Source organism: Misgurnus anguillicaudatus, chromosome 12 (genome assembly GCF_027580225.2).
Source record: "Misgurnus anguillicaudatus chromosome 12, ASM2758022v2, whole genome shotgun sequence".
Taxonomy (NCBI): domain Eukaryota; kingdom Metazoa; phylum Chordata; class Actinopteri; order Cypriniformes; family Cobitidae; genus Misgurnus; species Misgurnus anguillicaudatus.
This window is the reverse complement of record NC_073348.2, coordinates 17,619,881-17,634,858: the sequence shown is the minus strand read 5'-3', so window position 1 is coordinate 17,634,858 and position 14,978 is coordinate 17,619,881. Positions and strand designations below refer to the sequence as shown.

Here is a 14,978-nt window from a genome sequence, read left to right as displayed (position 1 = left end):
ATTGGCTTTGAAAAAGCTGTTGCTGCAAGAAATTACAATTTACTCAGAATAATATTTTGAATGTATAAGTTTTTGACATTGCTTATGACTGCATTTGAATGTATTGTTCATGAATTGATGCTGTGATATGTGTGTGTAAATGTTTTGTATTTTACTCAGGAAAGTATTTTGTATTTGAACATTGTTATTATGACTGAGTTAGTTCATGACTTGATTTAAAATTCTGTAATATGATATCTATGAGTAAATGTTATTGCAGGTTTAAGAAAAACAGTTTGTGATGCAAGCTGAAAGTTCAGTGTGCAAAAAATATGAAAATCTGATTTCATGTATTTGAAAAACTAAAAGAAATTTTAAAAACATGTTGTCATTGCTTATTTTTGTTATTTACTTAGAGCTGTTTTAACACCTCCATTTAAATTTTGTGCAGTTTTGTAGTAAATAGAAATGGGAAAATGAATCACAGGAAATTTTACGGTAAAATACACATTGTAATATATACATTGTAGTATAAAATTATTGTATATTTTACAGTAGAAAATATAAAATACTGTAAATACAGTTACAGCATGTTAAACAATACTGTAAAATGTATACAGTATTTTAAATAGTACTGTAAATTAGTATACAGTATTTTAAATAGTACTGTAAAACGGTATACAGTATTTTAAATAGTACTGTAAAACGGTATACGGTATTTTAAATAGTACTGTAAAAATGCATACAGTACTTTAAATAGTACTGTAAAATTGTATACAGTATTTTTACTGTATGTTAATTTACAGTAAGTTGCTGGCAACCAGCTGCCAGTAAGTTACTGTAAATTCTACAGGAAATTTTTTACAGTGTATGCACCACATTGCATGTGTGGAGAACATTTGTAACTCCGTGAAATCCAGGCTAAAGTCTCATGATCTAATTTTGAGATTAGGAGCATGAACTTTGCTAATACAATAGATCTAGGTTGTTGAACAATGAAGCAGGCCATTTAAAACTTAATTTAAATAAACCACTCTTGTAAATACTGTGGTTGCAGCTGTCTGCATTAATGCTCAGTGTTTCCGCTATATACATTCAACCGTGGCGGCCCGCCATGCCTAAAACATCCCCGCCACGCCTGCGGTTGTGGATAGAAGGGATACAGCAAACGAAATCTCGATGGATGACCACTGTTTTAATCTAATCCTTCAACCAAACCCACCTCTAAACACAAAATTTCACACGATTGTAGGATGTATTTGTATCTCATTTAGCCAGAGCCGCTGTTTTCATCCTAATAATCCTACCTCCAAATCTAATCATTAACTTTTCGGCATTTGCTGTATCCCTTCTAGACAAAACCCACGGCGGCAGCTCGCAAAAAAGCTACATAAATGTCCGCTCTGCCAGACTGGCTGTCTTAGAAATAAATTCCTTTCTGGATTCGCGTTGTTAACTCATTTATAAATAAATCTCCTCTAAGTATCATAATTTCTTCCATGGGTTTAGCTTAATGAACAAATAGATTTAAATCAACAGAGGATGATTAGGCTACGTCTCTGTTTTGAGAAATAATAATAAAATAAATAAGCCTATACGAAATATGTTACACTTAAATAATAAATAAATTGACAAAACGAATAAAAAAGTATTTGAGTTTCTGTTTTTTTTTTGTGACGCGCTGACCAAAGCAGCAGAAAGCACGTCATGTTTTTAATGATTTTAAGTAAGCACAAAGTTTTCTCCTTATTGTGAGTTTACACAAATAAAAATACATAATTTGAAGTTTCGAATATTGTTTTACTTTTATCTTTATGACTATAAATTTAGGGTAATTTAAGGTGCAAGGTCATCACGCATTTGATGTTCAACGCGGACGCAGCGCAGGGCTGCGAGAAAAGACATTATTAAACTTTCGATTTAACATATTACGAGTTTTTTGGACATTCATTTGGAATCACTGTACTCAGTCATATTATCAACTTATCTGGTCATTAGTTATTCAGAATATAGCCTATAAGCGCAGTAGCGCGCTGCTGACCGCTCAGCTGTCAATCAATCTTCTGTGCTTTAGATCGACACTCACAAAGTTTCACATTAAATGATATGATATTTGTCCAAAAACAAAAGGCTAAATACTGAATACTACTTATATGCGACTGCAAGACATTAATAGTCGAATCTGTTTGTAAGGAAACTTACATTATTTCCGTGGAAGAGAAGAACGTTTGTAATAGAAACTTGAGGCAGACGGTGAGACTGTTTTATCTGTTTTCAGACGAAACAGCAGGGTCGGGGTACCCGCGGGATTTGATCTAACGGGTGTAATAATAGACTATTCGCGTGTCATTTGTGTTGTAGATGCAGGTCGGGACTCAATAGACAAGAGTAAAATGCGGGTCTAACATCCAAGTTATTTGTGTTTAAGATCTGTCTGAAGACCGTTAAAGGTTTATATTTAACTGCGCGATTTGCGTTGTGACCGTCTTTATGTCAAATGGTCCGGACCGGGTGTGAAATAAAATTGCTGCTGATGGATATTCGGTCAATCACAGTGGTGCGGATTATCAAATAGGACTGTGCGTGAGTTTGCAACAGCTCTGTAACGCTAAACACGAGCACAACTTGCAATGCACACTACATTAAAACTACAATGAAATATCCGAACTACGTACGTAGCTGTGTAACGTTTTTTAAGAAAATACATTTTAGATCAAACATAGAAAAGCAATATGCTATAAATATAAGGAAAAGTAAATGACAGCATGAAAATGATAAAAAATACATGTTAGTTTACTGTAGCCTATATTCTACTTTAAAAAAAAAATGTACATTTATAATCATCATGGGCGCCCCCTGCCGCCACAGCTGAAAAAAATCCTAGAGGAAACACTGAATGCTACATCTCAACTTGCCCGGAGTGTATAGTTAACCTCCGCACCACAGAGCAGACAAAATCGGTACATTTTATTCCAATGCACTCCTAGCCACCTGAGAAATTTGATTACCTGCTGCAATGCGTCAGGCAGTTACGTGGACGGTGTGTGACTATGCCAAGTTAGTTTAGTCGTAAAGCGACATTTAGATGTGTGTATGATAGATAGACAGAAGGGGATGTTTAATGAGGAAGGAAAAAGATTCCTCAGTAATGATGTCCAGAACGTCTCGTAACATCTGTCCAGGCTGAACTCTTCACACTGTTCATTAATACCAGCCAATGTGCACTGAACACTGTCTCCTCACTGCAGGCTTTCATAATGATCATCTGCTATTATTTCTGATTTCTGCTATTATGGTCCATAATAAAACATTGTGAACTATAATAGCTGAAATCAGAAATGCGGTATATAAAGATATAGTATAATGACGACATATAATATTTAGTTCCATTTTATAGTGGTTTCACATTACATAAATGTGTATGCGTGTATCTAAAACATCAAGGTCGAATATTCAGGAAAGACATTTTTCCCTCTTACTGTTTTAGATCTTGCATAAACGTAGTAATGTCATGTCATACAATGCAGTCATTTTTATAAACTATATTAGCAGAAATATAGCAGAAATCAGAAATATAGTACAGATCGACAGTTTATTTGAGGCAGCACCTAATGGCTAACTTATATGAGGTCAGGTGTGTCATTTTCGGATGCAGAGACACGCGCAAAATTACAGAAATGCTTTGCATGCAGCCACATAAAATGTTGCGCATTCAGCCGCATGCATGACCGCTACACGCACCAATGCCAGACGTGTCGCGTATAATGCAGGTTTCAGAGTTACAGCAGAGCATAGGGACGTCATGGATTTGTGCCCAAAACCTGACATGTGAGAGAGAAAATTTTTGCTTTTGTGGTGGGCCGACACAGGTGTATATGATGCACCGTGGTTGACACCATTGAAAAATAGCCAGAATGTGCATAGCTGCACACCTGCGATGGTGTCATGCATAATTTTTTTAAATACAGCACATTGTAGCAGCAAAAACATTAGTGGCATACTGTAAAATAACCTGGTGCGACACACCAAACAAATCCACTTTTATTATAAAGCATCGTTCACTGAAAGCTCCTTTGTGTTAGGAGAGTATGAGTTCTTTGCTACGTGCAGACTTTTTCCAAAATTGCTATAAAAACCATATAGGAATATTCTATCAACTAACATATTTGTTGTCACACAATGTGTACTGCTATACCGCCCATTTTTAATTACTATACTCCGTCTCTGACCCTTTATTTTGGCTATAGAAAATATTGATTTCCTCAAAGCGAGTGTTCTCCATTCTTGGGATGTCATTGAACCTCACAAACTGGTTTTTAAACTTCCTGTGGCAGTTTGTGGTTGCATCCATCCGCTAAGCTCTCAGGAGCAGAGTGTAATTGGAAATCTTCCTCGTGTCAAAGGACATCCCCTCCTGCAAACCTTTCCCTCACTTTTTTTAAGGTTGACAAGTTGCTTACTCGCTCACACATGCAGGCTTACTGTGGGTTCACACCAGCCGCATTTGAGGTGTCAAATTCGTGCTACCGCGTCTAGTTTGCCGCTTGAACATTTTGAGTTTACTCGCGTCGTTCGCGCATGAAATACTTGTCATCGAGGCATTCACGCGGAAATTCGCGTCATGGGAGGGGTTTTTGCGACTCCGCTCGCTTCTTGTAATCACATCACTACTAGAGCAAGCTCCTGATTGGTTAACATGGCACGTTTTCCTGCCAACGTTCGAGGCGGAATCGCGTCTACCGTGCCGCACTAAACGCATCATATATTTAACTTACCTGGCTCTTTTCACAGCCTGTTAAACGCCCTGTCATAGCGTTTACTAGTGTTTAAGCTAGGGATGCACCAAAATGAAAATTTGTGGCCGAAACCGAAAAGAGGAAACCAAGGCCGAAAACCGAAACACCGAAATAAATTATTATGCCACTTATTAGTACCATTGCATTTATGGCTATCACTGTGTACTAACTTTACTAGGGGTGTGACGGATCACAAAACTCACGGATTGGATCACATTACAGTTTTTGAGGCACGGATCGGATTATTTTTCGGATCACAAAAATCTAATTAACAAATAAAGAAATTGTAAACATTTATAAAAAAACAAAGTTGTACATTAATTAAGGTCTGAAATTAGCATTAGGTGCAGACATACATCGAATTAAATAGATCATAACACTGTCTTTATTGTAAAAATTAAATATAATTATTATTATTTTTAGAGCTACAAAAGTGATTTTCTCTTTGTCTTGGGTTGTTTGATTAACATTAATGACACAGACTTAAGTAGGTTAATTGAGGTTACTGTCTCTTTAAGACCAAATAGGCACAGGTTTTTGACTGTCATCTATACATACACTTAAGACACATCCATGTGTTTTTATTAGAAAAGGAATACTGTGAAGATCATTTTGTTTGTATGTGCCCTGTCAAGAACAGAAAGATTTTATGTTCGCTTGCTTTTTGAAACGCATCTTTCCGTGAATGCACTTAAACGCACATGCACACAGAGACGGGGGGGTGAATTATAAGGCCGAACATTTTTGGTGGCCTAATATTCAGTGCATCCCTAGTTTAAGCACACGTAATCCCTCCCTGTTTCATGTATTGACACATTTTCTCAACAATACTAAAATTACTACAATCTATACTAGGGATGGGCATAATTAATCGACGATCGATAATTGATTGTTAAGAATTTCGTCGATAACGTTAATTTGTTATCAATTAATTGAATGCATTTTTTTATCTAACTCCTGTTTCACAAATACTCTGTATGCAGTGCGTTTGCGTATGTGTGCGGCGAATCCGTCAAGCACCCGTTGCAGTGCGCTGCTGACCGCTTATTCTGCATATAAAACGTTCATGTGATTGACACTTTCTGTGAACACTTTTCCGCATAAACAATAGAATAAAGCATCATTTTTTTTCACAAAACAATATATTTTAGATATTATTTGACAGACTAGTAAGTGTGGATTAAGGATGTTTAAAATCTCTAGCCTGGTGGTCAGGATCTGAATGGATCAAATCAGCAGTTTTGCAATGCTTTATTTATCTCCACTGACTCCACATATATCATAAATAAAAATAAGCAGAGTAACTTTGCAAGTCTACCCTTCCACATTATATATTTCCTACTATGTATGTATATGATTTCCAAATAATAAACGAGAGTATTCAACGACAAAAGCGTCTCATATGGAAATAAATCCTCACAATATTATTATTTCTCAAAACTTTGACAAAAATAAGCAACTGTATTCCTACAGTTATTCAAAGATGCACACATTATTCCGCATATAATTTGAATATTATATAAAAGTATTCATTTAACGGCACGTTTCATATGGCAAATAAATATCCTCACATTAACTAACAGCATAATGAAATGAATAAACAGACAATAAAACACGATTGAAATATAAATTGTATTATTATTACCGGAAAAAAGCAATATTGCTAAAATAATCTCTGAGGTAAATGCGTCAAAAACGCTGTTACCCGCACAATAAGTCTAAATGAGCAATAACAGTGAAAAAAGCAATTTTAGGCCATGTCTCAAAACTTTATATGACAAAATATATTTAAAAGAAATATATACTTACAGTTATTCAAAGATGCACACCTTATTCCATATTACTCCCGTTTATGAGCATGTTTGTCTCTGGCTTCGCTCTGTTATGTAATAGATTGACAGGTGCGCATCTCCGTCTTTCAAACATATATAATTTTGTAATTACTACCTTAGGAAAATTAGCCATGATTTTATCATTGTGAAATTGTTTTTTTTTTTTGCAGATAAAAAACTATTTGTATTTCCGCAATTTTACTACAAATAACATGGTTATGGTAGGCTATATTGTGGAGTTGGAGACCATAGTAAATTTGTGTCTACTGTTGTTTTACAACAAATAAAAACTAAAAGACTATGTTATAATTAAACAATGGTGAAAGGGGCTCACAAAACGCACGCTGTTTCACACATACTCTGTATGCGGAATAAGCCAAGTTAGCGCTGGAGACTGGGTAGCAGCCAGCATCCCGGTCAGTCTCCTCGGAGCGGCTGTTTTCGGCGGCGGCTGGACTGACGGTCACCATGGGTTGCGGTCGCGTCTCACCCCAAAACATGCTTTTATTTCTCAAAAAAAATCAGTAGACTGGTGCAGAAGTTTTATGCGAGTTACTGAAGTTAGTTATTTTTCACGAGGCTTTAATGCCTAATTTGTTATAGCCTAATGTTAGGAAGGCTAATATCTTGCACTTTCTTCTGGCTTGAATCATTTTGAGTTACATTTTGACAAAACCTTACAGATCTAAGTATTATGTTTTTTGTTTAATTTAATGTTAAACATGAATCTGTTTTTTTATTTTTTTATTTTGGAACTAATGAGGTCTCTGTTTAAGAACGCTGGCTCGCAGCTGCAGGTTCCGCTGCTTTAGAGCACCGCACATGCACGCACATTTATGTTTGAAACATAGTTTAACTGTCCGCCACAAGTTGATCTTGTAATAAAGGTCTCATCGAGGAAAAACACGCTGTATATTTGTATTCATTGCATTTTTAAGTATAAAAGTTAAATAACAAATTTTATTATACAAATATTAATGATTAATCGATAGTCGATCGTTAATTCTCCCGACGATCGACAAAGAAAACTTAATCGAATGCCCATCCCTAATCTATACTGAATTTGCAGGTCCCGCCTTAAGGGGCGGTCAAATAGACCAGTTGTCTCCATAATGGTGCCTGCGTTTCTGGTCTGACGCATGTGTAGTCAATTGAATAAAAAAGTGCAGTGTGGCCTCCCTATTAGGCCAGGACCTCTCTGTAGTTTTTCTCTGACAACACAAATCTTAGTTTGTTGGTTTATTTTGCCAGATTCTTTGCAGCTCTGCAAGATCGATCTTGATTATCGTTTATGTGCAATATTCACCCATAGTAGTTCAAGTATATGCTTAGGATGCTATGTTCTGACTGGCACAAACGTGACTGTGAACCTTTAATCTGTGTGATGGCTATGATTTGTATACTACTGGCCCGATTACTTGTCTCTCCTGATTAGTTTTTAGTGATCAGGCTTAATGTGGATGGCATTAGCCGGGTTAGTCTGGTGGCTTACCGGAGAGCGGTAAAACTGGATTCTGTATTTCGCTTTTTATGTGGAACCCTGATCGCGTCACAGCGGGGGTAGATTGTCAGCTGCTGCTAATTTCAACCCGTTCCTTGTTTGCGGTCTATTTACGGATCAGGGGCACAGTCCTGAACTGCCTGTCACTCAACGAGAAATAAACAAACATGCCGGACACAATTGGCAATGCCAAGAAAACCGCAGTTCTGTTATCGGTAATGCTCTGGTTAGCCTTTCCTAATGGTTCTGTTGCAGATCTGATTGAGCCATCTGACATTAGAACCACCACACCCATATTCAGATTAGCAGATCGTTTTTTTCAGTTTTGGAACATCTATACTCGTTAGGGGTTCAGTCCCTGGTTTAAAAAATGCTGGGTTATATAACCAAACAATGGGTTAAATCAACTCGACATAGGTTAAATTACAACTCAGCAGGTTGAGTTCTTCCCTTTTTGAGTTTAAACTAACCAAGTGCTGTATCGATTAAATGAACTGTCATTTTGGATGAAAGGATCTGCCTAATGTATAAATGTGGATTATTACTATATAGGGCTGTCGATTTGGTGTTCGTTTAGTGTGGTTTTTTATGAAAAATGTATCATGAGCCCTGAGCTGTACTTAAATTAAATTCATGAATAAAGTAGACAGCACTTTGTGAAAGCACACGCAACATAAAAGATTAAGGAGCAAGGAAAAAAGCCTGTTCTCCTTGGTTTGACCCCTTTGCCAGCTAAGTACAGTCAAATGCTGTTTAGTCAGTCACATTTTTGTTTATAGGACAAAAACAACAATATTGTTGACTAACATGCTGTATAATTAAAATACAACATCTGTACAGATTACTCATCATAATTTACTCACCTCATCAATGGCATCATTCAGTCGTCATGTTCGGCGTGTGGCATTTTTGAGCTAGATACCGGTATGTTTACATTAAAATGCGATGTGTAGATAATTTCATATGTTTTCTCTTACAAACAAACAGTATTGTTTTGTTTCAGAAGACATGTCTATTAACCCACCGGAGGCATATGGATTCCTTTATTTTGATAATGGATGGACTTCAAACAATTGGGGTACTTTTCATCGTCATTACAAAGTTAGGACGAGACAGGATATTATTTAAAGTCGCAATGAAATTGAAATGAAAAACTATATATATATTTTTAATATTGTGGTATTATTAACAAATGACTTATCTGTCAGCTTCATTATTTTTTAAAAAATTCGTGTGTTCTCATAATCTTTAATCAAAAATGCAAATCTCCTTCCCTCCTCAAAACGATCTCTCTTCACTTCCGGTCAAAAGTATGGCAGGTGGGCGGGGTCCGGGAGAAGATCGCAGCGATTAGCAATTAGCAACACGACCCAACTTCAAACAATCCAATCAGATCTCGATGGACAAATTCAAATCCAGCCCTCCCTTATTTCATCTCAAAAGCCGTTTCATTCGGATATACGTCATCACGGGGAAAATAAGGCAATCGCTACTTCCGTTTCATGGCGACTTTAAAGGGACACTCCACTTGTTTTGAATGTATGCTTATTTTCCAGTTCCCCTGGAGTTGGACATTGGATTTTTGCCGTTTTGAGGTCCATTCGGCTGATCTCCGGGTCTGGCTGTACCACTTTTAGAATAGCTTAGCATAATCCATTGAATCTGATTAGACCATTAGCATCGCACAAAAAAATAACCAAAGAGTTTCGATATTTTTTCCATTTAAAACGTGACTTTTCTGTAGTTACATCGTGTACTAAGTAGGGCTTGTCAAGGGCCTCACGATACTATACATATCATGATACATGGCCCATGATACAATTACGATGTATACATGTTGTGATACATTGTAATACTTTTTATTTTTTTATCAAAAATGTTTTAAAAAGCTGATTTTTTAAAAACTTTTTTTAAGCCAAAGTGCTTCCACACGTTGGCTTTGAAAGCTGCAGGTGTTTTTACATTTTCTGCCATTTTCTTACTCCCACTAACTTTGGCCGAAGCGGCGTATATGAACACTGGACAGCGACAACTAAAGCAACAGCAGAGAAGGTCGTTTGACGCAAACAGATGGATTTGACTGGTTTCTAAAATATTGATAGTAGAGATCGAAATATCGATACACTACCGACGGAAAATAAATTGAAGTTGCGATTTTCTAGGCCGATATGGCTAGGAACTATACTATCATTCTGGCGTAATAATCAAGGACTGTGCTGCCGTAACATGGCTGCAGGAGGCGCAATGATATTACGCAGCGCCTGAAAATAGTCCTCGCTATTTATACCAAGGGAACTATTTTCAGGCGCTGCGTAATATCATCAAAAGTGGTACCGCCCCACCCGGAGATTAGCAAAGTGGTAAAAATCAAATGTTTATCTCTAGGGGAGCTGGAAAATGAGCATATTTTCCAAAAAGTGGAGTGTCCCTTTAATATCACTCTAAAAGTCATATAGACGGTTTCAGCAGTAACAACACAAACAAGCGGCTTTCGTGGTCAACACGTAACTTCCCGTAAACTCTGCGAAGAATAAATAATAACAATGTCCTTTCAAAGTAGTTTATTTATATAACAAGCAAAATAAACAGCACGTAGATTACATAGGAACCCAAAACATTTGTTATTTTCGACGAGGTATTTGTTCAAGAGTTCAGTTTCAGCAACTAGTCAAACCATTAAACAAACAGAAACCGGAAGTAAAGTTTGAACCAGACGCTTTTCGCGTCATCGCACGTGCGCACGATGAGACGGTCTATACACCGGGCATTAAAGGACTAGTTCACCCAAAAATTAAAATTCATCATGTTGTTACAAACCTGTATAAATATCTTCGTTCTGATAAACACAAAGGAAGATATTGAGGAAGTAGATCGTAGGAAAAATAATACTATGGAAGTCAATGGGGCTTCTGATCCTTTTTAAGAGACAAAAAACAACAAAGTAGCACCTCTACGCTTAAAGTGCATTTAAAAAGTAATTTAAAAAAATAAATTTATCAACTGAATGATGCTTTGAGATTTGTCAGCGTGATCTCTGAGCAGCAATACAGTGTTTGTGTTCTGCCTCTTTATTTTTGTGAGCCTGGTAGCTGTGATGGGCTGAGCTCTGTCTGCAGCAATTTCACTGCCTGCTTCTCCGCGGTACCCTGGGAATTCTCTGACCCACTTTGCCTTGCGGTCGGAGTTATTTTTACGTATTAGGAGAGCAAAACAATTATCCACAATATCTGTCTTTTTGCTTTCACTGTCATCTTTTTTTGCATCTTTTCTTAGAGGATGGTTGAGGTAACAAACATTCCTTTTGGAGATTCCTTTTGCTGCTGTTCAGAGTATTCGTTCATCAACCATCTTGCAATATCAGTATCATCACTTTGTGTGAAGAATCATCCAAAATCGCATTCTCACCAAAATGTATGGGGGAAAGTGTGTCTGCGTGAACTCGCATGCACACGAAAATGGTCTTTGTCAGCGAATGTTGTATCAGCAATATCGGTTGCGGATGGTGCAGTCTCTGGAGATCCGGCTCTGAACGCATGTAAACCTGGATCTTTATTATCTACACTCCCTCTTTCTCACCACGAGGTCACTGCGGTTGCATTTACACTGCAGGAGTCTTTGTTTCGTTTTCAAAATGAAGGTTCTGGCCCAGTTTAACCTCGAACCTGAGTTAACCTCAGTAATGTAGCTGCTTCAGAGGCGTGTCGGCAGACGGCTCGGGACATAAAGACCTCACTGATTATAAGCTTTCAATGTTAATCTGATTAGAGGCTTTAGATATCTCTGTGCTTTCTGATGGTAATGCCGTTGTTAAATCTCAGAGGTACGGTGGATGTGTCTGTAAGAGAAAACGCTGTTCTCACCTCCTCACCTTTCTTTTTTTTGTCATAACACTGCACAGGACACAATGAAACAGATTTCACGATTTCTATTAGCACTGTCGGTTGTGTTTTTTTACACATTGAGATGAACTTGATTCGTTGTGTGTGATAGATTCAGGTGACATTGACCTCTGCTTATTAGCAGGTTCACAGCCGCTGCTTGCCGTGTGGGTAAGGTAGAGCCGAAACAGCGACAGCGTTAAACAAGCCGGGTGAAAACATGTGCTCGACCTCCGTTCGCACCCTCTCTTAACACCCAGGAGCGGGAGGGAGCGCGTCTCCATGGTAACTGCAAAAGTAAAATAATTGGGTATGGCCCAGATTGTGTTACGAATGATGTATGGAAAAGGGGCATGTTCCTCATGGGATGTAGTTTTTTTATATTTTTCCTAAATCTAGCTTGCTGTGAGTTATGTGCATCTAACTGGGAAATGCCAGATTTTTTTGCCCTGGCTGGGTTTAACAGGTTTAGGTTTGTTTCAAATTTAATTTCTCCTAAAATATTTTATCTGGATTTTCTTCACAAAACAAAGTTTACATTTTAACGCAACTAAATACGGAAGTAGCAATTGTCTTATTTTCTCTGTGGTGAAGTATATCAGAATGAAACAGCTTTTGAAATGACAATAAGGCAGGGCTGGACTTGAATTTGTCCATTAAGAATTGATTTGATCGTTGGAAGTTGAGTTGTTGCTATTTGCTAATCGCTGCAGTCTTTTCCTGGACCCCGCCTCCTGCCATACCAAATGACCGGAAGTAAAGAGATCGTTTTGAGGAGGGGAGGAGATTTGCATTTTTGATTAAAGATTATGATTAATTAATTTGATAAATTTTTTATGCATTTAAAAAAATTTGAATAAAAATAAAGCTCACGGATACGTATTGGTAAAAATGCCACAATATTTAAAAAATACTTTATTTAATTTTTATTGTGACTTTAAAGTATGGGATAATACACCTCCTCCTATCTTTTATACAAATAATTATCTGAATCAATTGGACCACCAACATTTTCTAAATTAAATAAATATTTGTTGTGCTGTCTGTGAAAACTAGGGGTGGAACGGTACATGTATTCGTTTCGAACCCTATGGACAGATAATCTGTTGCCCCGCTTTAGCTTTGAAGCTCTGATTGGCGCCGATGCAGCCGAGCTCCGCCTATGTATGCGCTCTATCAGAGCCCGTCTACATTCTGGCACTCTGCAGTTTTTTTGTCAGGTCGACGCCGGTGGTAGTGTACCACAAGAGTTAGACGCTCCGCCAGCCTCTTTAAGATCGCAAGTTTGGCAAAACTTCAGTTTTCCAGTCAGTAACAGTAGTACAGGCGAGAGAGTGGTAGAAAAGACGAGGACTGTGCGTCGGCGTTGTTTAGCAGTTGTTTGGTATGTGAGTGGAAATGCATCTAATCAGGGCTCTCAGGTCTCACGCATTTACCTTGAGACACACGCATTTCAGTCAGTTCACACGCCACACTTTGTATTTCTCACGCTGAGAAGTAGGAGATAAATTGTCCTGCTAATATACAATTAATGGACGAGGCGCAGTTCTGTTGAGTTCAGTTGCTTTTTTTTAAGTGTGCTCAACTTTACGCAGCGCCATCAGCATCAGAGTACCGCGAGAAATTTTGCGGAGGAGGCTAATTTGATTCAAATCGCTCTCGCGTTACTCTGATGTCATCCACTTGTCATTTTTTTGCAGCGCCTCGTGAAGTTGGTCACACCTATTAATTCATCCAACAAGCCTAATTTTTTTTGTTCTTTAGTACATTAATATGAAATAAGGCCAAAATGTAATTTTAAAATGTATTTAGGTAACACTTACATTTGAACCCATATTTGTATGAAAGATAAGTACAAGATTACTTAAAGTGGTATACATTTTTGTAATACGAGATAGTATGTTAAATGCATTTCAGTTCATATTCATGACATCTCAAAATAACACAGATAAGGACACCTAAGTATCATTTTTGTTTTGCTTCTCCCTCCATTGTACTGAAAGTGAATCGAACCGTGACGCCTGAACCGAGGTACGAACCGAACCGGGACTTCTGTGTACCGTTCCACCCCTAGTGAAAACCCAGCTAAATTTTTTTTTTTTTTTTTTTTTTGCTGTTTTCTACATAAAATCATCCTATACAACGTAAAAAAAAACATTCTGTGAAAAATAACCTTGATATCTTTTAAGATTCAGGGCTCGCAAAATCGCTAGCCCCACGTACCAGAGCTATAGTGAATTCCTGTCGGGCTACCAAAATGTATCTCCGCCCTGCACGTTGGGCTGTCTTAGAGAGGAAAATTATATATATATACATTTTTTGCATTCTCTTAGATTTGGTTAGGTAATTATATTGTATGTAATTCGGGCATCAGGTACTGAAATCACGTTTAAATGCATGCTCGCGTTTAATTTCTATTCGCGATCATTTGAACTGTACAGAGAGCGGCTGATTTGTCATTGATGCTCTGGACCTGTTATGCACAATTTCCTCCAACGTCATCCTGTCAGTCATTGCTATCCTCACGTAACATCCTGTTAAAAAATCGGATTTGTGACATTAGGCTCCGTGCAGAACTTGCTCTTAAAGCGACAGTAGCCCCTATTTTTCTGATTGGGAAAAATAATCCAATCTGTGGCTCGGAAAATATTATATGATCCAAACTGTGAGTATTGTGATCCATTACATCACTATTTAATGGTGAGTGGAGATGGGCAGAAAAAGTTGGCTCGCATGTAAATCCAAGATTTATCAATATTCTACATTAAAAATAATGCATTTTTTATTCCGGCTACGAATATTCATTTCGGGCTACTAAAAATTCAGTGTTTCCCACAGGATTTTGAGAGACTGTGGTGGTGATGACGTCACTCGCTAATTAGCATATATGTGACGTCATCATGTCGTGTTTGCGTTTGATCTAGTGTTGGCACCTGAAATATGTTTCATTTCTACTCTTTGATCTGTATCTGTATTTGATCTGTAATATATA

At 37.5% G+C, this 14,978-nt stretch overlaps 1 protein-coding gene across 7 annotated transcripts in view; it reads left to right on the top strand.

Moving 5' to 3' along the window:
* The window catches only part of strbp (spermatid perinuclear RNA binding protein), a 114,512-nt gene that overhangs the window by 14,875 nt on the left and 84,659 nt on the right, over positions 1–14,978 (top strand). The gene's annotated exons all lie outside the window — the stretch shown is intronic.